Below are 26005 nucleotides of genomic sequence, written 5' to 3'. Positions count from 1 at the left end.
TTAATTCAGCAAAGAAACATATTGAAAACTTAAAAAAGTTACGTCCTTTTCTCTTCCAGAAATCCTCCTTATATATGGGATATACAGATACAGTGGAGCAAAAAAGTATTTAGTCAGCCACAAACTGTGCAAGTTCTCCCACTTAAAAAGATGAGAGGCCTGTAATTGTTATCAGATGTATACCTCAACTATGAGAGACAGAATGAGAGAAAAAAAAATCTATAAAATCACATTGTCTGGTTTTTAAAGAATTTATTTGCAAATTATTGTGGAAAATAAGTATTTGGTCACCTACAAACAAGCAAGATTTCTGGCTCTCACAGACCTGTAACTTCTTCTTTAAAGGGGTACTCCGGCCCTAAGACATCTTATGCCCTATCCAAAGGATAAAGGATAAGATTTCTGATCGCGGGAGACCAGCCGCTGGGGACCCCCGCAATCTCTCATGCAGACACCCACCTGTTTGAAGGGTCACGATTATAGGGCCAGAGTATCGTGAGGTCACGACTCTGCCCCTTGTGTCCTCACGCCCGCCTCCTCAATGCAAGTCTATGGGAGGGGGCGTGATGGGGCATGATGAACAAGGGGCATCGCGATGTCACGATACTCCGGCCCGTAGTCATGACCCTTCAAACATGGAGCGATCATCACTCTGTGCAGCTGCATGAAAGATTGCGGGGGTACCCAGCGATCAGACATCTTATCCAAAGGATAAGAGATAAGATGTCTTAGGGCCGAAGTAGCCCTTTAAGAGTCTCCTCTGTCCTCCACTCGTTACCTGTATTAATGGCACCTGTTTGAACTTGTTATCAGTATAAAAGACACCTGTCCACAAGATCAAACAGTCACACTCCAAACTCCACTATGTCCAAGACCAAAGAGCTGTCGAAGGACACCAGAAACAAAATTGTAGATTTGCAATAGGCTGGGAAGACTGAATCTGCAATAGGCAAGCAGCTTGGTGTGAAGAAATCAACTGTGGGAGCAATTATTAGAAAATGGAAGACATACAAGACCACTGATAATCTGCGTTTATCTGGGGCTCCACACAAGATCTCACCCCGTGGTGTCAAAATGATCACAAGAATGGTGAGCAAAAATCCCAGGACCACAGGGGGGGGGGACCTAATGAATGACCTGCAGAGAGCTGGGACCAAAGTATCAAAGGCTACCATCAGGAACACACTACTCCACCAGGGACTCAAATCATGCAGTGCCAGATGTGTCCCCCTGCCTAAGCCAGTACATGTCCGGGCCCATCTGACGTTTGCTAGAAAGCATTTGGATGATCCAGAAGAGTATTGGGAGAATGTCATATGGTCAGATGAAACCAACGTAGAACTTTTGGTAAAAACTCAACTCGTCATGTTTGGAGGACAAAGAATGCTGAGTTGTATCCAAAGAACACCATACCTCACCTGAGGGTGAAAACATCATGCTTTGGGTCTGTTTTTCTGCCAAGCTCCAGGACGACTCATCCGTGTAAAGGAATGAATGGATGGGGCCATGTATCATGAGATTTTGAGTGAAAACCTCTTTCCATCAGCAAGGGAATTGAAGAGGAAAGGTGGCTGGGTCTTTCAGACACAATGATCCCAAACACACTGCCCAGGCAACAAAGGAGTGGCTTTGTAAGAAGCATTTCAAGGTCCTGGAGTGGCCTTAGCCAGTCTACAGATCTCAACCCCATAGAAAACCTTTGGAGAGAGTTGAAAGTCCGTGTTGCCCAGCGACAGCCACAAAACATCACTGCTCTAGAGGAGATCTGCATGGAGGAATGGGCCAAAACACCAGCAACAGTGTGTGAAAGCCTTGTGAAGACTTACAGAAAACGTTTGACCTCTGTCATTTCCAACAAAGGGTATATAACAAAGTATTGAGATGAACTCTTGTTATTGAACAAATACTTATTTTCCACCATAATTTGCAAATAAATTCTTTAAAAATCAGACAATGTGATTTTATGGAGTTTTTTTTTTTTCTTTCTCATTCTGTCTCATAGTTGAGGTATACCAATGATGAAAATTACAGGCCTCTCTTTTTTTAAATGGGAGAACTTGCACAATTGGTGGCTGACTAAATACTTTATTGCCCCACTGTAGGTCCTGGCATTTAAGGTGTACTGGCCCTTTAATATATATAGCTCTTGTATCTATCTAATATTAGTTTATATAACATGATCACCTCCCAGATGACGTCACCCTACATTTTGTGACAGAAATGCGTTTGTGGTGTTTTTTTTTGTCACATAGGGGTATTCCTTTGAGCTGATCCCCTATTGCTCAGGACTTGCCACCCGTTTGGAGCTGTATCTGCTGTATAAGCTTATTTTATTCATTTTTGTAACTCTGCAGTGGCGCCATTTTAATGGTTTTTGGTGACATTTTACTAACACATTTAATTTGGGAATATTTTAGTGTCCTATTAAAGGTTAAGTTTTATGCACTTTTCCTAGCACCCTTTGGTAGGATATATATATATATATATATATATATATATATATATATATATATATTATTTTTTTTTTTTTTTTGGTGATATTGCTGGAAAAGGATTAAGCCCAGTGTGCCCCCTCATGTGAACCTATACTGACTACATAAAATCTGTATTGTACTGGCCCTTTAAGACAATTTCCAGATGATAGTAATTGTAGAAGACGTACTGTAATGACTAATAATGAATATTGCTGTAACTGTACTTAATGCCCTAGTCACCAGTCACACCCGCCGACATCTTCAAGAATTTGAGATAGATACAAGATGATAAGACTCCTCGGCGCACAATACCTGGCAGCTTACCGGCATGATACACACAACACACCGGTGACTCAGTGACCAATGTGAGATTACAAAGATGGAATATTCACGATCATGACAGTCATGGTAATTTACAGGAGAAAAAAATAATCTTCATAATGTTTCTGGAGTTCCCTTTGGAAAATAGGACAGATGTTAGAATAGAGGAGTGTACTATTTTCTACCACATATAGTGGCACACCATCTTGCTGGTTGCAGACACTTAGGGGGGATTTATCAAAGCTATTTCCTGCATCAATATAGACCAACCTACAGAGCGTAAGGCCAGTCTATTGTCTGCCTAATTTATCAAAAGTCGCACGGCTCTTGATAAATTCTGTGCACGGACTTCGGGATTTACGGTTTAGACTGTTTTTAAACCCTGCTTCAGTATGGTATGACATTTCAGCGTATTTTCGGCCGATGCGACTTTTCGCCAAAAAGTCGCTACTGATAAATTCAGTACCAATATTTTTCTGTCTAAAATAGACTAGAATGCATCATGTACTAAAAATCCTCTAAAGCTAAAGTTGCGAAAAAGTCGCAAATTTAGACTGCGACTTTTTGAGAGACAATTTCAGATGGTAAAAAGTGGTACAATAAACTGGATGGTTACAAAACGGCCTTAATGGCTCAGAATTCTTTGCAAGAATAATAACATTACAGAACAGAACTTCACTCTTCTCCTCATGAGCAGTTCCTTACTAGTGAGTACCATGTCATGCTCTTCTGCTCTACCAAGAGGCATGTTACTAATGGGGTGTCTGTCAGCTCTAAAACATCTACTACAGTGAGGAAAGCTACCCGCTACCCCAGCTGCCCTGGTTGGGTGTTACTCATGGGGGTGCACCTGCCGATGCATGTTGGTAGGTCTTGCACCTTTGTAGAAGTGACTACCTGCTATGGAATTACTCATGACTACCCTTGGCCCCTTAAACCAATTTGCAATTACAACATAGAACTATCTCCACCAATTCCAGCAATTCATGCCATTCCACCAGCTCACAGGACTGAGGCACACTCATGGGGCCCCTGGGCAATTGAGGATCATAGGGCCCCATGTGCATCGTCATCAAGCAGCTCAGCATTATTAACCAAGGAGAAGGCTGATGATGGGCAATGTTCAGCATTAACCCTTTAGAAGGCACGAGCAAAGTTGATTGAGACATCTAAAATGGGAAAAACCTACCGTATATACTCGAGTATAAACCGACCCGAGTATAAGCCGAGGCCCCTAATTTCAACCCAAAATCCCAGGAAAAGTTATTAACTTGAGTTTAAGCCTAGAGTGGGAAATACATCATCCCCCCCAGTCATCATCCAGACCCCCGACATTAACATCCTCATCATCATCACCGCCTGTCATCATCCAGACCCTCATCATCATCACCTGTCATCATCCCCTTGTCATCATCCCACACCCCCCCCCTTCATCATCCCCTTGTCATCATCCGCACCCCCCTTCATCATCCCCTTGTAATCATCCCACACACCCCCCCTTCATCATCCCCTTGTCATCATCTCCACCCCCCTTCATCATCCCACACCCCCCCTTCATCATCCTCTTGTCATCATCCCACACCCCCCTTCATCATCCTCTTGTCATCATCCGCCCTCAGTGGTCTTCAACCTGCGGACCTCCAGAGGTTTCAAAACTACAACTCCCAGCAAGCCCGGGCAGCCATCGGCTGTCCGGGCTTGCTGGGAGTTGTAGTTTTGAAACCTCCGGAGGTCCGCAGGTTGAAGACCACTGCGGCCTTCGACATCATCCAGCCCCATCTCACCCCCTTTAGTTCTGTACAGTACTCGCCTCCGCTCGGCGCTGGTCCGGTGCTGCAGGGCTGTCCGGAGAGGAGGTGGTCCGGTGGGATAGTGGTTCCGGGCTACTATCTTCACCGGGGGCGCCTCTTCTAAGCGCTTCGGGCCCAGAATAGAGGCGTTGCCTTGACGATGACGCAGAAGTACGTTGGTAATGAACGCACCTCTGCGTCGTCGTCAAGGCAACGTGACTATTCTGGGGCCGGGCCCAAAGCGCTTAGAAGAGGCCTCCACGGTGAAGATAGCAGCCCGGAACCACTATCCCACCGGACGACCTACTCACCGGACAGCCCTGCAGCACCGGACCAGCGCCGAGCGGAGGCGAGTACTGTACAGAACTAAAGGGGGTGAGAGGGGGCTGGATGATGTCGAAGGCCGCAGTGGTCTGCCCGGGCTTGCTGGGAGTTGTAGTTTTGAAACCTCTGGAGGTCCGCAGGTTGAAGACCACTGCGGGTGGAGAGTTCACTCGAGTATAAGCTGAGGGGGGTGTTTTCAGCACGAAAAATCATGCTGAAAAACTCGGCTTAAACTCGAGTGTATACGGTAATCTAAAATGTAGCTCAGTGGGTTGATTGGGACCACCGCCATGAAATCGTGGGGTCCTGATCAGCTGAGAGGAATGCGGGAGGACCCTTACACCCTTACCAGCCTCCTCCCCGTGCGATCCATGACCCAATAGTGCAGGCAGCAAATATAACAAAAGTCCAGAAATGCAGATTTTTTGTCAATTCATATAGCAGAAAAAAAAAAGGGATCAAAAAGTCCCATCAAAACAAAAATGATACCGATAAAAACTATAGCTCGTGGCGCATAAAATGAGCCCTCACACATCCTCATAAATGGAAAAATAAGTCTTATCGGAGTCTGGAGAATACGATTTTAAGCCTACTTATTTTCATACAAAAAGTTATTTTGTAAAAGTAGTAAGATGAAATTAAACCTATATTAAGTGGGCATCACTTTAATTTTATGGTCCTTCAGAATAAAGATAATATGTGATTTATATTGCAAAGTGCACTGCAAAGAAATAGAAGCCCACAAAATTAGCAAATTGGCATTAGAAACACATACACTTACATATAAAGGGGTAAGCCAACTTTTATTGTCTTTATCTAACCATTTCTCCAATCCACTCCTAAGGTGCTCAATAGGGTACTAGAGCAGTGTTTTCCTAACAGTGTCCCACCAGCTGTTGCAAAACTACATCTCCCAGCATGCTTTCCAGGAATGTATCCTCACGTGTGGTGTATAAATCAGTGTTTTCCAACCAGGGTGCCTATAGCTGTTGCAAAACTACAACTCCCAGCACACCTGGACAATCTTTGGCTGGGAGTTGTAGTTTTGAAAAAGCTGGAGGCACCCTGGTTGAAAAACGTGGTGTGTGTGTGTGTATAGACAGGGCTGTGATTAAGCATGCACATGCAGATGGATGTTTTCAGTGCCGGCTGCCTCACTTCCCCATGCGACCTTCGAGGCGGCCATGCATATAGATAGGACACAGCAGATGTCCCCAGCGCACGGCGGCGTCTGCTCAAGAACACTTTATTTTTTCTTAAAGGGCCGTCCATAGAAGGAGCAGGAGAGCTTATCTCTATCCGTGTCCTAGTTTTTGTCTGTGCCCATGACTGCAGGCCCGACCTTAAGGACCAGGTTTTTTTTTCCGTTTTTGGACTTTCATTTTTCCTCCTTACCTTTAAAAAATCATAACTCCTTCAATTTTGCACCTAAAAATCCATATGTGGCTTATTTTTTGCTCCGTCAATTCTACTATGTAATGACATCAGTCATTTAACCCAAAAATCTACGGCGAAACGGAAAAAAAAATCATTGTGCGACAAAATTGAAAAAAAAAAAACACCATTTTGTAACTTTTGGAGGCTTCTGTTTCTACACCGTAGAAACCGTAAAAATGACACCTTCTCTTTATTCTGTAGGTCTATAGGATTAAAATGATACCCTACTTATATAGGTTGAATTTTGTTGTACTTCTGAAAAAAATCATAACTACATGCAGGAAAATTTATACGTTTAAAATTGTCATCTTCTGACCCTTATAACTTTTTTATTTTTCCTCGTATGGGGCGATATGAGGACTCATTTTTTGCACCGTGATCTGAAGTTTTTACCATTTTTGTATTGATCGGACTTATTGATCGCTTTTTATTCATTTTTTCATGATATAAAGAGTGACCAAAAATACACTATTTTGGACTTTGGAATTTTTTTTTGCGAGTACACCATTGACCGAGTGGTTTAATTAATTATATATTTTTATAATTTGGACATTTCCGCACGCGGCGATACCACATATGTTTATTTTTATTTACACTTTTTTTTTAAATGGGAAAAGGGGGGTGATACAAACTTTTATTAGGGGAGGGGTTAAATGATCTTTATTCCCTTTTTTTTTGCAGTGTTATAGCTCCCATAGGGACCTATAACACTGCACACACTGATATTTATCATTGATCACTGGTTTCTCATAGGAAACCAGTGATCGATGATCCTGCCGCTTGACTGCTCATGCCTGGATCTCAGACACTGAGCAGTCATTCGGCGATCGGACAGCATGGAGGCAGGTAGGGACCCTCCGGCTGTCTTGTAAGCTGTTCGGGATGCCACGATTTCGCCGCAGTGATCCTGAATAGCTCCCTGAGCTAACCGGCATGGTTTTACTTTCACTTTAGACGCAGCGTTCAACACGCCGTGGCCCCGCATTATAGAAAGGGAAAGGACTCAGGACGTACCGGTACGTCCTTGGTCCTTAAGAGGTTGGATAGGGGATAAGTTGTTTTTGCTACAGATTTCCTTTAAAACTAAACAATAAAATAAATCAAATAAAAAATGTAAAAAAAAAAAAAAGTGCAGGTGTGGTATCCCGGTACAGAACCTGGTTCTGTACAGTCCTAAAGTCCCCTCAGGTAGAGTCCCTCAAGTCCACAGGGCTCTCCTGCAGAGTCCCCCTAGGTCATTATTATGTTATTCTATTGTATATTACTCATGTACATTTATTATAGGTATAGTACAGTGAATATAAGCTATGTGCAAAGGTTGTTAGGATATTTACCCTGTATAGGACATTCCTACGGTCATGTGACATTGTCATGTGAGATGTGATCACATGATACCCAGAGTTCCAGAGGCACAGGTAACCACAGGCAACTCGCTACCAATGGGCCTTAGACCAGCCCCCTGATATATGAAGGGCTTTAGTCTCCACAATAGTTCTCTTTCTCTTAGTTCCTGCTCTTATCTTCTGGACACTAAAGCAAGCACAAGTCCTGTACAAGTCAAGTCTGCTGCCACATCTTATCTGTAAGTCTTCTATGTCTACAAGTCAAGTCTCTACTGTCTCTATCAAAGTCATAACAGTGGCACAGTGGCCTGCATCATCATTATTACCACTCTGTAAAAACTGTTTTCTGCCTTCTTCAGTAAAGTTCCAGTTACATCAAAACCTGCTTTGGACTCCAATTTAATAAATGCCGTTTCTGGGTTGGTTGTCGGCGGTGCCCAACACCATACAACCATATCCTGGCATCACGAACACTAGGGGTTAACAACATCTTTCCCCAGGGGTTAATACCATCCGACCCCACCACTCACACCGCTACACCCCGTGGTCCCGCCATCCACCGTGGGTCACCACACAGGCAGTGGTGGGCCCCCCTCAGGAAGTGCCCGAATGTCCAATGTGTCAGTCCGTCCCTGCTCAGGCCACCATACAAGCCACAAGAGATTTTGCCATCCCAGCCACACTTTCAAGAGCTGCTGTTATACAAGCCTTACAAGGGCCTACACATTAAGCCCTTATAGCTGCGCCCCAGCATACAGTCCTTCTCAGGGCCTGCACAGTCTACACAATTTCTACCAGAGCTAGTCTCCTTTAACTCCTTAAGGACCAAGCCCATTTCTCGATCGCTTCATTGGGGGACACAGGACCATGGGTATATGCTACTTGCCACTAGGAGGCTGACACTAGGCAAAAATACAAAAGAAGGCTGGCTCCTCCCGGCAGGATATGCCCGCCTACTGGCTCTGAGCAACCCAGTTTCAGCTTAGTGTAAGAGGAGGCTAGACGCAGCTCTGGAGCTCTCCAGACCTGCTCTTTCTTTTGTGTTTTTCCTAGTCTCAGGTTCAGTTTAGAATTTCTCTCCCTTTTTTGTTTTATCTAGCGTGGGGTGACAGGAGCATGGCGCTGCCTGATCCTCCATATGCGAGCTAGGAGCATGGTGCATCATGGATGGTCCATTAACCCCTCCTCGCCAGCAGCCAGCGTCTGGTTGTGTACCTAGGGTCCGGGTCTCCCATTTGCCCCTGTTCGCCATGGCGGCTAAAGGCAGGCGGCACCAGCTGGTCGAAGACACCTGGCACGGAGGTCCCTCAGGGTGAGTATTGAGGTCTCCTGGGGTAAGTATATTGGGGGTTAATTTTTCATTAACTGAGCCCGCGGCTCCGGCCTGCACTCGGCACCGCATGCCGGCTCAGGGGGTCAAGTGCCTCCCTCCCTGGTCAGCATCTCCAGCGCCTCGTTTTTTTTTTTCCCTTGCAGGTCCGGAGCTGCAGGCAGGTCATTAATTGAGCCCGTGGCTCCGGCCTGCCCCACCCACTATCTTCGCGCCGGCATTGCTGCTGGCCCTCCGAGCCCCGCCCCCCTCGGCCTCTCTGCCTCTCTGCTTTTTGCGCACGCTCCTTCCTCCTATCATCTAGGAGCGCGTGCAGCACGGGGGCTGTGCTTCTGGAGGCACTTTATGAGGTGGTCTCGCGCTTGCACGTGCTGTGGGGGTCGTTTTCTCCTCCCCCTCTTTTCGGGGGGGCAATGCTCAGTGTGCTCCAGTGCTTCCCTCTGCCGGCATTCTGCTTCCAGACTCGGGCACCACTGTGGTTCCTACAGCTGTTTCCAGGATCCTCTCCGGACACAGGCACCTGGGTGAGATTACTCCTTGTCTCTGGATTGTATGACCTACTAGTGCTTCCTAATGTCCGACCCCAGTACCGACCCCCCCCCCCCCTACCCGGCAGGCTGCTACTGCACTGGTCACTTACTATGCCTGCTCAGGCTGTAAGACCAAAATGCCAGCCGGTTCCTCCGAACCCACCTGCTCGCTCTGTGCGTCCCTGCACCCCCCAGGGCGGTCCTCCGGACAGCGGGCGGTCTGATTCCACTCCGGAAGGGGTAACTTCCCTTTCCTGGTCCATTTCTGACCTGACCAAGGCCCTGGGGCAATCCTCTTCGCGCTCTTCCGCCGGGGTGCCGAGGGCGAGTAGCTCACGCCATTCCCTACGGTCCTCCCGCGATAGCTCGGGGCGACCTCCCTCAGAGTCCTCCCCCGAGTCGGGACGCCTGGGGCCTTCCCATCGGAGTTCCCGTTCTCATTCCACCTCCTCCAGACATCACCACTCTCAGTCGCCTGATGTCCGTTCCTGGTCTCCCCACTCCTGGTCCGCCTCTCCCCTCTCCAGGACCCCCCCCCCCCCCAGAGCGCTCACAGTCTCCTGGTGAGCTGCGGCACTTTGATTCGGAGCCCCCCTCTGACTCGGAAGTGACTCCCCGCATGTCAGATATGGTGGAGAGCCTGGTGTCGGCTGCAAGGGACACCTTCCACCTGAAGGACCCAGAAACTTCTGGGGCTGCCCCTGAAGTCTCCTTCCACCGAGCTCCTTGGACCCCCCAAGTTTTCAGCTCCCACTCAGAATTCGAAGAACTGTTCGAAGTGGCCTGGAAACATCCGGAGCGGCGCTTTTCTGGGTCTAAGAAGCTTCGAGCTCTATTTCCCTTTCCGCAGGAGCTAGTATCTAAGTGGTCCTCTCCTCCTACAGTGGATCCCCCTGTGTCTAGGCTGTCTAAATCGACTACCTTGCCGCTTGCTGATGCAGCTTCCTTTAAGGACCCCTCGGACAAGCGTATAGAGAACTTAGCGAAATTCGCCTTTAACCCCTTAAGGACGCAGGACGTAAATGTACGTCCTGGTGAGGTGGTACTTAACGCACCAGGACGTACATTTACGTCCTAAGCATAACCGCAGGCATCGGAGCGATGCCCGTGTCATGCGCGGCTGATCCCGGCTGGCGATCTCGCGGGCGTCCGCCATTAACCCCTCAGGTGCCGGGATCAATACAGATCCCGGCATCTGCGGCAGTTCGCCATTTAAATGAACGATCGGATCGCCCGCAGCGCTGCTCTCCTTCCTCCGTGCGGCTCCCGGCGTCTCCTGCTCTGGTCTGTGATCGAGCAGACCAGAGCAGGAGATGACCGATAATACTGATCTGTTCTATGTCCTATACATAGAACAGATCAGTATTAGCAATCATGGTATTGCTATGAATAGTCCCCTATGGGGACTATTCAAGTGTAAAAAAAAATGTAAAAAAATTTAAAAGTAAAAGTAAAAAAAAAGTGAAAAATCCCCTCCCCCAATAAAAAAGTAAAACGTCCGTTTTTTCCTATTTTACCCCCAAAAAGCGTAAAAAACATTTTTTATAGACATATTTGGTATTGCCGCGTGCGTAAATGTCCGAACTATTAAAATAAAATGTTAATGATCCCGTACGGTGAACGGCGTGAGCGAAAAAAAAAAAAAGTCCAAAATTCCTACTTTTTTAATACATTTTATTTAAAAAAAAATTATAAAAAATGTATTAAAAGTTTTTTATATGCACATGTGGTATCAAAAAAAAAGTACAGATCATGGCGCAAAAAATGAGCCCCCATACCGCCACTTATACGGAAAAATAAAAAAGTTAGAGGTCATCAAAATAAAGGGATTATAAACGTACTAATTTGGTTAAAAAGTTTGTGATTTTTTTTAAGCGCAACAATAATATAAAAGTATATAATAATGGGTATCATTTTAATCGTATTGACCCTCAGAATAAATAACACATGTCATTTTTACCATAAATTGTACGGCGTGAAAACAAAACCTTCCAAAATTAGCAAAATTGCGTTTTTCGTTTTAATTTCCCCACAAAAATAGTGTTTTTTGGTTGCGCCATACATTTTATGATATAATGAGTGATGTCCTTACAAAGGACAACTGGTCGCGCAAAAAACAAGCCCTCATACTAGTCTGTGGATGAAAATATAAAAGAGTTATGATTTTTAGAAGGCGAGGAGGAAAAAATGAAAACGTAAAAATTTAATTGTCTGAGTCCTTAAGGCCAAAATGGGCTGAGTCCTTAAGGGGTTAAGGAGGCGGGCTCAGTCTTGTCCCCGGCTTTTGCCTTCACCTGGGTGTCCAAAGCCCTGGCGATTTGGGTAGGGGAGCTACGCCAGGGCATCTTGGATGGGACTTCCTCCAGCGATATGGCGGCTTTGGCACAGCAGGTCGCCCACGCTGGTGAATACCTCTGTTGGGCTTCCTTGGAGTCGGCACGCTGCGCGGATTTGGCCTCGGGCAACTTGGTGGCCCTCAGGCTCTCCATGTGGCTTAAGGCTTGGAATGCCGATGTGGCCTCTAAACGCTCTCACACTGAACTCCCGTTTCAGGGGTCTCGTTTGTTCGGTAAGCGCCTTGATGAAATCTCGGAGGCCACGGGGGGAAAAAGTTCTCTCTTGCCCCAAAATCGGCTGCGCCATTCGGGTACGCGGCGGGGACCTCCTTCCTTTCGCCCTTCCCGCTTCTCAGGCCGCACGGATAGGCCCCAGGCCTCTCAGGACAAGAGGGCTCCATCCTTCAAGTCTCGGCCCTCTTGGAAGTCAGGACCCTCCCAAGTCGGGGACCCGCAAGCCCTCCTCGGCATGAGGGTGTGCCCCCATCCGAGTCTTCTCCTCAGGTGGGAGGTCGCCTGTCCCTCTTTTCAGACGTTTAGCTAGCTCATGTCCAGGATTCCTGGGTTCAGGAGGTAGTTTCACAGGGTTATCGCATAGAGTTCGCTTGTATGCCCCAGGATCGTTTTTTCCAGTCCCGCCCTCCTCGGTCCCCAGCTCTGGCGGCAGCTTTTCTGGTGGCCCTCCGCAATCTTCTTTCCCAAGGTGTGATTGTTCCGGTCCCTCCTCAGGACCGCTTCTCGGGGTTCTACTCGAACAATTTCGTGGTCTCCAAGAAGGACGGCTCGGTTCGTCCGATCTTCGACCTCAAACTCCTGAACCGACACGTGCGCCTCGGATGGAGTCTCTGAGGTCGGTTGTGGCTTCAATGGATCAAGGGGAGTTCCTCTCCTCTGTGGACATCCGGGATGCTTACCTACACATTCCTATCTTCCCGGCCCACCACCGCTTCCTCAGGTTCGCTGTCCCCGAAGGTCATTTCCAATTTGTCGCCCTACCTTTCGGGCTGGCTACTGCGCACCGCGTCTTTACCAAGACGTTGGCGACAGTGGTGGCTCTTCTCCACTCTCGGGGCATCTCGGTTCTACTGTACCTGGATGACCTGCTCATCAAGGCGCCCTCCTTGGAGCAGAATCGGGCCAGCCTCAGCATCACCCTCCAGACCCTCTCCAGGTTCGGTTGGATTGTCAACCACGAGAAGTCCCATCTGTCCCCATTCCAGTCCCTGTTTTTTCTGGGGCTCCACTTCGACACAGTGGCTGCTCGTGTCTCCCTGCCGGAGGACAAACTCCAGGAACTTCTGTTGGGGGTCCGCTCCCTTCGGGCGCCGGGCCCATTTCCCATCCGCACCTGCATGTCCATTTTGGGGAAGATGAACTTCTGGTTCCGGCCCTCTCGGCCGTACACATTCCCGACATCGAAAACTGGGAGGCCGACTTCTTAAGTCGCGCCACCATGGATCCGGGCAAATGGTCTCTCCACCCAGAGGTCTTCGATCAGATTTGCCGTCGGTGGGGGACGCCGGACGTGGACCTGTTCGCATCCCGTCAGAACAGGAAAGTCCCTCTCTTCGTGGACAGGTCTCTGGATCCCCTGGCGCTCGCAGCAGACGCCCTGGTGATCCCCTGGACCTCCTTCGCCCCCCCCTATCTTTTCCCTCCTCTTCCGCTCCTTCCCCGGGTCGTCCGAAAGCTCAAAGAGGGGGCTCCAGACTGGCCCTGTCGCGTGTGGTACGCAGACGTGGTCAGCCTCGTGGCAGAAGTTCCCTTCCGTCTTCTGGACCGTCCCGACCTTCTCTCCATGGGACCCCTCTGCCACCCCAATTCTCTTCCGCTGCATTTGACTGCGTGAAGGTTGAGACCGCGGTTTTGAGGGCTCGGGGGTTTTCCTCCCGCGTTATCCGAACTATGCTCCGTGCCCGTAAGCCCTCGTCCTCCAGGATTTACCACCGCACCTGGCGGGCGTATTTCCGTTGGTGTGAGGCCTGTTCACTTTCTCCCACTTCCTTCTCTCTGCCTAATCTCCTGTCCTTCCTACAGCCCGGACTGGAGACACGCCTTGCCCTAAGTTCCCTTAAGGGGCAGGTTCCGGCCCTGTCGGTCCTCTTTCAATGCCCTCTGGCGTCTAACCTTCATATTCGCACCTTTTTGCAAGGTGTGGCCCATGAGGTCCCTCCTCTTCGGTCCCCCACTGCGCCTTGGGACCTTAACCTTGTTTTGGATGCTCTTCAGGGGACTCCGTTTGAGCCTCTGGCTCAGGTTTCTCTCCGTTTTCTCTCCTAGAAGGTGGCCTTTCTGGTCGCAGTCACTTCTGGTCGCAGTCACCTAAGGTGATGTCTGCCTTCCACCTGAACAAGGACATCCTGTTGCCCTCCTTCTGTCCGTCTCCCTCCCATCCTGATGCAAGGGTCAGGTGCCTCCTTTCCGTGTGACGGGTCACTCCACCCGAGCGGTATGGGCATCCTGGGCGGTCTGTCATGGGGCCTCGGCCCTGCTGGTATGCAAGGCCGCGACCTGGTCGTACCTTTACCTGGGCCGCAAGGTTTTGCAGGCAGAGGTTCGTGATTCCGCCTGAAACTTCTTCTGTTGGGGTTGGTTTGCCCTCCCCAGGGACTGCTTTAGGACGTCCCATGGTCCTGTGTCCCCCAATGAAGCGATCGAGAAAAGTAGAATTTTGTACTTACCGTAAATTCTCTTTCTCGAAGCTTCTATTGGGGGACACAGCACCCACCCATGGTCTTGTTTGCGGCCTGTGGGTTTTCCGCCTTTCTGGGGCGGGGGTGTTCCCCTTTTGGTCGGTTTCCCTTTTTCTGGATGTTGTGTTAGACTGTTTGTTTTTTCGGGGTTGGCTCTCCTCTACTTTGGGACTAAAACTGAGTTGCTCAGAGCCAGTAGGCGGGAATATCCTGCCGGGAGGAGCCAGCCTTCTTTTGTTTTTTGCCTAGTGTCAGCCTCCTAGTGGCAAGCAGCATATATCCATGGTCCTGTGTCCCCCAATAGAAGCTCTGAGAAAGAGAATTTACGGTAAGTACAAAATTCTACTTTTTCACCTTAACCACTTAAGGACTCAGGGCGTACCTGTACGTCCTGAGTCCACTTCCGTTCTATAATGCGGGGCCACAGCGGGTCGGGTCCGGCCTCTAATTACGATCGGGACCCGTGGCTAATAGTGCATCTAAAGTGAAAGTAAAATGTTGCGGTTAGCTCAGGAGGCTGTTTGGGATCGCCGTGATGAAATCACTGCATCCCGAACAGCTGTAGGACAGCAAGAGGGTCCCTTTACCTGCCTCTTGGTGTCCGATCGCTGAATGACTGCTCAGTGCCGAGATCCAGGCATGAGCAGTCAAGCGGCAGAATCATTGATCAATGGTTTCCTATGAGAAAACATTGACCAATGTAAAAGATCAGTGTGTGCAGTGTTATAGCCCCCTATGGGAGCTATAACATTGCAAAAAAAAAGTGAAAATAAAAATAAAAGTTTGAATCATCCCCCTTTTCCTATTTAAAAAAAAAACTGTGTAAATAAAAAGAAACATATGTGGTATCGCCGCGTGTGGAAATGTCTGAATTATAAAAATATATAATTAATTAAACGGTACGGTCAATGGCGTCCACGCCAAAAAATTCCAAAGTCTAAAATAGTGTATGTTTAGTCACTTTTTACATCATGAAAAAATGTATAAAAAGCGATTAAAAAGTCCGATCAATACAAAAATGGCACCGTTAAAAACTTCAGATCACGGCGCAAAAAATGAGCTCTCATACCACCCCGTACGCGAAAAAAATAAAAAATTATACCGGTCAGAAGATGACAATTTTAAACGTATACATTTTCCTGCATGTAGTTATGATTTTTTCCAGAAGTACGACAAAATCAAACCTATATAAGTAGGGTATCATTTTAATCGTATAGACCTACAGAATAAAGATAAGGTGTCGTTTTTACTGAAAAATGTACTGCGTAGAAACGGAAGCCCCCAAAATTTACAAAATGGCATTTTTTTCTTGAATTTTGTCGCACAATGATTTGTTTTCATTTTGCCGAAGATTTTTGGGTAAAATGACTGATGTCATTACAAAGTAGAATTGGTAGCGCAAAAACATAAGCCATCATATGGATTTTTAGGTGCAAAATTGAAAGAGTTATGATTTTTTAAAGGTAAGGAGGAAAAAACGAAAATGGAATAATGGAAAAAACGCTCAGTCCTTAAGGGGTTAAGGACCCGGGCATTTTTTGCACATCTGACCACTGTCACTTTAAGCAATAACCCCTTAACGACAATGGACGTAAATGTACGTCATGGTGACGTGGTACTTAACCACCATGACGTACATTTACGCGCCGACATGATCGCGAGCACCGGAGCGGTGCTCACGTCATGCCCGGCAGGTCCGGGCTGCTATCAGCAGCCAGGGACCCGCCGGTAATGGCGGACATCCGCGATCGCGCGGATGTCCGCCATTAACCCCTTCGATGCCGTGATCAATACAGACAGTGCGGTACTTTAAATGGGCGATCCGATCATCCAGCATGGCGGCCGGAGGTCCCCTCACCTAGCTCTGGCTGTCTCCCGGGGTCTTCTGCTCTGGTCTGAGATCGAGCAGACCAGAGCAGAAGATCACCGATAATACTGAGCAGTGCTGTATCCTATACATAGCACGATGCACAGTATTAGCAATCAACTGATTGCAATGAATAGTTCCCTATGGGGACATAAAAAGTTTTTTTTTTTAAAGTTTAAAAATGTAAAATAAAAAAGTAAAAAAATGTGAAAAATCCCCTCCCCCAATAAAAAAGTAAAACGTCCGTTTTTCCCATTTTACCCCCAAAAAAGCGTAAAAAAATAATGAATACACATATTTGGTATCACCACGTGCGTAAGAGTATGAACTATTAAAATATATTGTTAATCATCCTGTACACTGAACGGCGTAAAATTGCTGCTTTTTTGTCACATTTTATTTAAAAAAAAATGTAATAAAAAATTTATAAAAAGTAACACCTAAGTAAAAGTGATACTGATAAAAACTAAAGATGATGGCACAAAAAATGAGCCCTCATATCGCCCCATATACGGAAAAATGAGAAAGTTACAGGTAGTCAAAATAGGGCAATTTCAAACATACAAATTTTGTTAAAATGGTTTGAGATTTTTTTTAAGCGGTACAATTATAGAAAAGAATATAATCATGGGTATCATTTTAATCGTATTGACCCACAGAATAAAGAAAACATGTCATTTTTACTGAAAAGTGTACAGCGTGAAAACAAAACCTTCCACAATTTGCTAAATTGCGGTTTTCTTTTCAATTTTCCCACATAAATAATATTTTTTGGGTTGCGCCGTACATTTTATGGTAACATAAGTGATGTATTTACAAAGTACAATTGGTGACACAAAAAACAAGCCCTCATATGGGTCTTTGGATAGAAATATAAGAGAGTTATGATTTTTAGAAGGCGAGGAGGAAAAAAATGAAAATGCAAAAATAAAATTGGTCTGGTCCTTAAGGCCAAAATGGGCCTAGTCCTTAAGGGGTTAATAACTCTGGAATGCTTTTACTTTTCATTCTGATTCTGATCCGACACGCCTCCTCCATGTATCCTATAGAGAGAAGTTATTTTTCACTGCACTACTCCTTTAACCCCTTAAGGACCAGCCAATTTTCACTGTAGGACACGGCCATTTTTTGCACATCTGACCACTGTCACTTTAAGCATTAATAACTCTGGGATGCTTTTACCTTTCATTCTGATTCCGAGAATGTTTTTTCGTGACATATTCTACTTTATGTTAGTGGTAAAATTTTGCCGATACTTGCATCATTTCTTGGTGAAAAATTCCAAAATGTGATGAAAAATTTGGAAAATGAAGCTTTTTTTTTACTTTGAAACTCTGCTTATAAGGAAAATAGACATCCCAAATAAATTATATATTGATTCACATATACAATATGTCTACTTTATGTTTTCATCATAAAATTGACGTGTTTTTACTTTTGGAAGACATCAGAGGCGTTCAAAGTTCAGCAGCAATTTTCCAATTTTTCAAAAAAATTTCAAAATCTGAATTTTTCAATGGCCTTCATATTAGAAATACCCCAAAAATGACCCCATTATAAAAACTGCACCCCTCAAAGTATTCAAAATGACATTCAGTAAGTGTGTTAACCCTTTAGGTGTTTCACAGGAATAGTAGCAAAGTGAAGGAGAAAATTCAAAATCTTCATTTTTTACACTCGCATGTTCTTGTAGACACAGTTTTTGAATTTTTACAAGGGGTAAATGGAGAGAAATCACCCTAAAATTTGTAACCTCATTTCTCTCGAGTAAGGAAATATCTCATATGTGTATGTCAAGTGCTCTGTGGGTGCACTAGAAGAAGGAGCGACAATGGGATTTTGGAATTTTTCTGAAATGGTTTTTGGGGGGCATGTCACATTTAGGAAGCCCCTATGGTGCCAGAACAGTAAAAAAAAAATAAATAAATAAATAAATATAAAAATCACATGGCATACTATTTTGGAAACTACACCCCTCAGCGAACGTAACAAGGGGTCCAGTGAGCCTTAACACCCCACAGGTGTTTGACGACTTTTCGTTAAATTTGGATGTGTAAATGAATTTTTTTTTTTCACTAAAATGCAGTTTTATCCCCAAATTTTACATTTTTACAAGGGGTAATAGGAGGAAATGTCCCTCAAAATTTGTAGCCCCATCTCTTCTGAGTATGGAAATACCCCATGTGTGGATGTCAAGTGCACTGCAGGCGAACTACAATGCTCAGAAGAGAAAGAGTCACATTTGGCTTTTGGAAAGCAAATTTTGCTGAAATGGTTTTTTGGGGCGCATGTCACATCTAGCTAATATTTAGCAAACAGCTGTCTGGGCATGCTGGGAATTGTAGTTTTGCAACATCTGGAGGGCTACAGTTTGGAGACCACTGTATAGGTGGGGACCGAAATTCCCACGGGCATACAGGTACACCCTGGCTCCTTAAGTGGTTAAAGTGGTTAAAGGTGGTTTTTTAATATCACTGGTTCCAGAAAGGTGAACAGATTTGTAAATTACTTCTATCCAGATTACTTCTGTCCAGAGTAGGGACATATTCCCATAGCAAACCTCTCCTGCTCTGGACAGTACCTGAGACAGACAGACAGTTGTCAGCAGAGAGCACTGTTGTCAGACAGAAAAGAACAACTCAACTTCAGTAGCTGATAAGCACTGGAAGGATAAAGATTTTTTAATAGCAGTAATATACAAATCAGTTTAATTTTCTGGAGCCAGTTGATATAAAAAAAAAATGTTTTTCACTGGAATACCCCTTTCATTACAAGGCCTCAGTAAGACTCAGCAGAAGACAAAAAATGTAACCCAACTAGCTTATTGACTGACTTTCTGTGACATTACTAAGGCCTTACTGTACTCCACTGTCTCCAGTCCACCATCCTTCCCATGATGGACAAATACCATCAGCCTTTTCTCAATGAAGGAGCTGCTCTGGATTACAGATTACCAACGTTATCATGAGGGACAATTCCAGGACTTCTCTCTCCACTTCACATGGGGCCAAAACACTACACTATAAAGTGTTTTAGTGCCACAAAGCTCACATCATCTCATGCATGACACTGAGGTCACTGGCCTCCGAGTCATCAGATCTTATCCACTAGATCACCGCTAGGATGTGGTGGAACCGGAGATTCTAATCATGGATGTGCAGCCGACAAATCTGCAGCAACTGCGTGATGTCATCATGTCCATATGGAGGAACTGTGTGATGTCATGATGTCCATATGGAGGAACTGCGTGATGTCATCATGTCCATATGGAGGAACTGTGTGATATCATCATGTCCATATGGAGGAACTGTGTGATGTCATCCTGTCCATATGGAGGAACTGTGTGATGTCATCATGTCCATATGGAGGAACTGTGTGATGTCATCATGTCCATATGGAGGAACTGTGTGATGTCATCATGTCCATATGGAGAAACTGTGTGATGTCATCATGTCCATATGGAGGAACTGTGTGATGTCATCATGTCTGTATGGAGGAACTGTGTGATGTCATCATGTCCGTATGGAGGAACTGTGTGATGTCATCATGTCCGTATGGAGGAACTGTGTGATGGCATCATGTCCATATGGAGGAACTGTGGGATGTCATCATGTCCATATGGAGGAACTGTGTGATGTCATCATGTCCATATGGAGGAACTGTGTGATGACATCATGTCCATATGGAGGAACTGTGTAATGTCATCATGTCCATATGGCAGAACTGTGTGATGTCATCATGTCCATATGGAGGAACTGTGTGATGACTGTTACGCCGAGCGCTCCGGGTCCCCGCTCTTCCCCGGAGCGCTCGCTTCACTCCCTCCGCTGCAGCGCTCCGGTCACGTCCTCTGACCCGGGGCGCTGCGATCCTGCTGCCAGCCGGGATGCGATTCGCGATGCGGGTAGCGCCTGCTCGCGATGCGCACCCCGGCTCCCCTACCTGACTCGCTCCCCGTCTGTTCTGTCCCGGCGCGCGCGGCCCCGCTCCCTAGGGCGCGCGCGCGCCGGGTCTCTGCGATTTAAAGGGCCACTGCGCCGCTGATTGGCGCAGTGGTTCCAATTAGGGTTTTCACCTGTGCACTTCCCTATATTACCTCACTTCCCTTGCACTCCCTTGCCGGATCTTGTTGCCTTAGTGCCAGTGAAAGCGTTCCTTGTGTGTTCCTTGCCTGTGTTTCCAGACCTTCTGCCGTTGCCCCTGACTACGATCCTTGCTGCCTGCCCCGACCTTCTGCTACGTCCGACCTTGCTTCTGCCTACTCCCTTGTACCGCGCCTATCTTCAGCAGCCAGAGAGGTGAGCCGTTGCTAGTGGATACGACCTGGTCACTACCGCCGCAGCAAGACCATCCCGCTTTGCGGCGGGCTCTGGTGAAAACCAGTAGTGGCTTAGAACCGGTCCACTAGCACGGTCCACGCCAATCCCTTTCTGGCACAGAGGGTCCACTACCTGCCAGCCGGCATCGTGACAGTAGATCCGGCCATGGATCCCGCTGAAGTTCCTCTGCCAGTTGTCGCTGACCTCACCACGGTGGTCGCCCAGCAGTCACAACAGATAGCGCAACAAGGCCAACAGCTGTCTCAACTGACCGTTATGCTACAACAGTTGCTACCACAGCTTCAGCAGTCATCTCCTCCGCCAGCTCCTGCACCTCCTCCGCAGCGAGTGGCCGCTCCTGGGATACGCTTATCCTTGCCGGATAAATTTGATGGGGACTCTAAGTTTTGCCGTGGCTTTCTTTCCCAATGTTCCCTGCATCTGGAGATGATGTCGGACCTGTTTCCCACTGAAAGGTCTAAGGTGGCTTTCGTAGTCAGTCTTCTGTCCGGAAAAGCCCTGTCATGGGCCACACCGCTCTGGGACCGCAATGACCCCGTCACTGCCTCTGTACACTCCTTCTTCTCGGAAATCCGAAGTGTCTTTGAGGAACCTGCCCGAGCCTCTTCTGCTGAGACTGCCCTGTTGAACCTGGTCCAGGGTAATTCTTCCGTTGGCGAGTATGCCGTACAATTCCGTACACTTGCTTCAGAATTGTCCTGGAATAATGAGGCCCTCTGCGCGACCTTCAAAAAAGGCCTATCCAGCAACATTAAAGATGTTCTGGCCGCACGAGAAATTCCTGCTAATCTACATGAACTTATTCACCTAGCCACTCGCATTGACATGCGTTTTTCTGAAAGGCGTCAGGAACTCCGCCAAGATATGGACTCTGTTCGCACGAGGCGTTTCGTCTCCTCGGCTCCTCTCTCCTCTGGTCCCCTGCAATCTGTTCCTGTGCCTCCCGCCGTGGAGGCTATGCAGGTCGACCGGTCTCGCCTGACACCTCAAGAGAGGACACGACGCCGTATGGAGAACCTCTGCCTGTACTGTGCTAGTACCGAACACTTCCTGAGGGATTGTCCTATCCGTCCTCCCCGCCTGGAAAGACGTACGCTGACTCCGCACAAAGGTGAGACAGTCCTTGATGTCTACTCTGCTTCTCCACGTCTTACTGTGCCTGTGCGGATGTCTGCCTCTGCCTTCTCCTTCTCTACAGTGGCCTTCTTGGACTCTGGATCTGCAGGAAATTTTATTTTGGCCTCTCTCGTCAACAGGTTCAACATCCCAGTGACCAGTCTCGCCAGACCCCTCTACATCAATTGTGTAAATAATGAAAGATTGGACTGTACCATACGTTTCCGCACGGAGCCCCTTCTTATGAGCATCGGATCTCATCATGAGAGGATTGAACTTTTGGTCCTCCCCAATTGCACCTCGGAGATTCTCCTTGGACTTCCCTGGCTTCAACTTCATTCCCCAACCCTGGATTGGTCCACTGGGGAGATCAAGAGTTGGGGGTCCTCTTGTTCCAAGAACTGTCTAAAACCGGTTCCCAGTAACCCTTGCCGTAACTCTGTGGTTCCTCCAGTAACCGGTCTCCCTAAGGCCTATATGGACTTCGCGGATGTTTTCTGCAAAAAACAAGCTGAGACTCTACCTCCTCACAGGCCTTATGATTGCCCTATCGACCTCCTCCCGGGTACTACTCCACCCCGGGGCAGAATTTATCCTCTCTCTGCCCCAGAGACTCTTGCCATGTCCGAATACGTCCAGGAGAATCTAAAAAAGGGCTTTATCCGTAAATCCTCCTCTCCTGCCGGAGCCGGATTTTTCTTTGTGTCCAAAAAAGATGGCTCCCTACGTCCTTGCATTGACTACCGCGGTCTTAATAAAATCACGGTTAAGAACCGCTACCCCTTACCCCTCATCTCTGAACTCTTTGATCGCCTCCAAGGTGCCCACATCTTCACTAAATTGGACTTAAGAGGCGCCTATAACCTCATCCGCATCAGAGAGGGGGACGAGTGGAAAACGGCATTTAACACCAGAGATGGACACTTTGAGTATCTGGTCATGCCCTTTGGACTGTGCAATGCCCCTGCCGTCTTCCAAGACTTTGTCAATGAAATTTTTCGTGATCTGTTATACTCCTGTGTTGTGGTATATCTGGACGATATCCTAATTTTTTCTGCCAATCTAGAAGAACACCGCCAGCATGTCCGTATGGTTCTTCAGAGACTTCGTGACAACCAACTCTATGCCAAAATTGAGAAATGTCTGTTTGAATGCCAATCTCTTCCTTTTCTAGGATATTTGGTCTCTGGCCAGGGACTACAGATGGATCCAGACAAACTCTCTGCCGTCTTAAATTGGCCACGCCCCTCCGGACTCCGTGCTATCCAACGCTTTTTGGGGTTCGCCAATTATTACAGGCAATTTATTCCACATTTTTCTACCATTGTGGCTCCTATCGTGGCTTTAACCAAGAAAAATGCTGATCCCAAGTCCTGGCCTCCTCAAGCAGAAGACTCCTTTAAACGACTCAAGTCTGCCTTTTCTTCGGCTCCCGTGCTCTCCAGACCTGACCCTTCCAAACCCTTCCTATTGGAGGTTGATGCCTCCTCAGTAGGAGCTGGAGCTGTTCTTCTACAAAAAAATCCTTCCGGGCATGCTGTCACTTGTGGTTTTTTCTCTAGGACCTTCTCTCCAGCGGAGAGGAACTACTCCATCGGGGATCGAGAGCTTCTAGCCATTAAATTAGCACTTGAGGAATGGAGGCATCTGCTGGAGGGATCAAGATTTCCTGTTATTATCTACACCGACCACAAGAACCTCTCCTACCTCCAGTCGGCCCAACGGCTGAATCCTCGCCAGGCCCGGTGGTCTCTGTTCTTTGCCCGATTTAATTTTGAGATTCACTTTCGTCCTGCCGATAAGAACATTAGGGCCGATGCTCTCTCTCGTTCCTCGGATGCCTCAGAAGTTGATCTCCCTCCGCAACACATCATTCCACCTGACTGCCTGATCTCCACTTCTCCTGCCTCCATCAGGCAGACTCCTCCAGGAAAGACCTTTGTTTCTCCACGCCAACGCCTCGGAATCCTCAAATGGGGTCACTCCTCCCATCTCGCAGGTCATGCGGGCATCAAGAAATCTGTGCAACTCATCTCCCGCTTCTATTGGTGGCCGACTCTGGAGACGGATGTTGGGGACTTTGTGCGAGCCTGCACTATCTGTGCCCGGGATAAGACTCCTCGCCAGAAGCCCGCTGGTTTTCTTCATCCTCTGCCTGTCCCCGAACAGCCTTGGTCTCTGATTGGTATGGATTTTATTACTGATTTACCCCCTTCCCGTGGCAACACCGTTATTTGGGTGGTCGTTGATCGATTCTCCAAAATGGCACATTTCATCCCTCTTCCTGGTCTTCCTTCTGCGCCTCAGTTGGCTAAACAATTTTTTGTACACATTTTTCGTCTTCACGGGTTGCCTACGCAGATTGTCTCGGATAGAGGGGTCCAATTCGTGTCTAAATTCTGGAGGGCTCTCTGTAAACAACTCAAGATTAAATTAAATTTTTCCTCTGCATATCATCCCCAGTCCAATGGACAAGTAGAAAGAATTAACCAGATCCTGGGTGATTATTTGCGACATTTTGTTTCCTCCCGCCAGGATGACTGGGCAGATCTCCTTCCATGGGCCGAATTTTCGTATAACTTCAGGGTCTCTGAATCTTCCTCCAAATCCCCATTTTTCGTGGTGTACGGCCGTCACCCTCTTCCCCCCCTCCCTACCCCCTTGCCCTCTGGTCTGCCCGCTGTGGATGAAATTTCTCGTGACCTTTCCATTATATGGAGAGAGACCCAAAATTCTCTCTTACAGGCTTCTTCACGCATGAAGAGGTTCGCGGATAAGAAAAGAAGAGCTCCCCCCGTTTTTTCCCCTGGAGACAAGGTATGGCTCTCCGCTAAATATGTCCGCTTCCGTGTCCCTAGCTACAAGTTGGGACCACGCTATCTTGGTCCTTTCAAAATTTTGTGTCAAATTAATCCTGTCTCTTATAAACTTCTTCTTCCTCCTTCTCTTCGTATCCCTAATGCCTTTCACGTCTCTCTTCTCAAACCACTCATCCTCAACCGTTTTTCTCCCAAATCTGTTCCTCCCACTCCTGTTTCCGGCTCCTCGGACGTCTTCTCGGTCAAGGAAATTTTGGCTGCCAAAAAGGTCAGAGGGAAAAATTTTTTTTTAGTAGACTGGGAGGGTTGTGGTCCTGAAGAGAGATCCTGGGAACCTGAGGACAACATCCTTGACAAAAGTCTGCTCCTCAGGTTCTCAGGCTCCAAGAAGAGGGGGAGACCCAAGGGGGGGGGTACTGTTACGCCGAGCGCTCCGGGTCCCCGCTCTTCCCCGGAGCGCTCGCTTCACTCCCTCCGCTGCAGCGCTCCGGTCACGTCCTCTGACCCGGGGCGCTGCGATCCTGCTGCCAGCCGGGATGCGATTCGCGATGCGGGTAGCGCCCGCTCGCGATGCGCACCCCGGCTCCCCTACCTGACTCGCTCCCCGTCTGTTCTGTCCCGGCGCGCGCGGCCCCGCTCCCTAGGGCGCGCGCGCGCCGGGTCTCTGCGATTTAAAGGGCCACTGCGCCGCTGATTGGCGCAGTGGTTCCAATTAGGGTTTTCACCTGTGCACTTCCCTATATTACCTCACTTCCCTTGCACTCCCTTGCCGGATCTTGTTGCCTTAGTGCCAGTGAAAGCGTTCCTTGTGTGTTCCTTGCCTGTGTTTCCAGACCTTCTGCCGTTGCCCCTGACTACGATCCTTGCTGCCTGCCCCGACCTTCTGCTACGTCCGACCTTGCTTCTGCCTACTCCCTTGTACCGCGCCTATCTTCAGCAGCCAGAGAGGTGAGCCGTTGCTAGTGGATACGACCTGGTCACTACCGCCGCAGCAAGACCATCCCGCTTTGCGGCGGGCTCTGGTGAAAACCAGTAGTGGCTTAGAACCGGTCCACTAGCACGGTCCACGCCAATCCCTCTCTGGCACAGAGGGTCCACTACCTGCCAGCCGGCATCGTGACAATGACATCATGTCCATATGGAGGAACTGTGTAATGTCATCATGTCCATATGGCAGAACTGTGTGATGTCATCATGTCCATATGGAGGAACTGCGTGATGTCATCATGTCCATGTGGATGAATTGTGTGATGTAATTGTTGTGGCCCAGTACAGGAATTGTTAC

General features: G+C 47.6%; 1 long non-coding RNA gene across 1 annotated transcript in view; it reads left to right on the top strand.

Annotated features, from left to right (window-relative positions):
* The first annotated feature begins 7791 nt into the window (after nt 1-7791).
* The window catches only part of LOC130311607 (uncharacterized), a 57517-nt gene continuing 39303 nt past the window's right edge, over nt 7792-26005 (top strand). The window contains exon 1 of the long non-coding RNA XR_008859930.1: nt 7792-7928. This is a non-coding gene — a long non-coding RNA (uncharacterized LOC130311607). The remainder of the gene's footprint in view (nt 7929-26005) is intronic.

The sequence above is a fragment of the Hyla sarda genome, chromosome 1, assembly GCF_029499605.1.
Source record: "Hyla sarda isolate aHylSar1 chromosome 1, aHylSar1.hap1, whole genome shotgun sequence".
NCBI lineage: Eukaryota > Metazoa > Chordata > Amphibia > Anura > Hylidae > Hyla > Hyla sarda.
The sequence above is the reverse complement of the archived record's forward strand: the minus strand, read 5'-3'. Positions and strand labels throughout refer to the sequence as shown.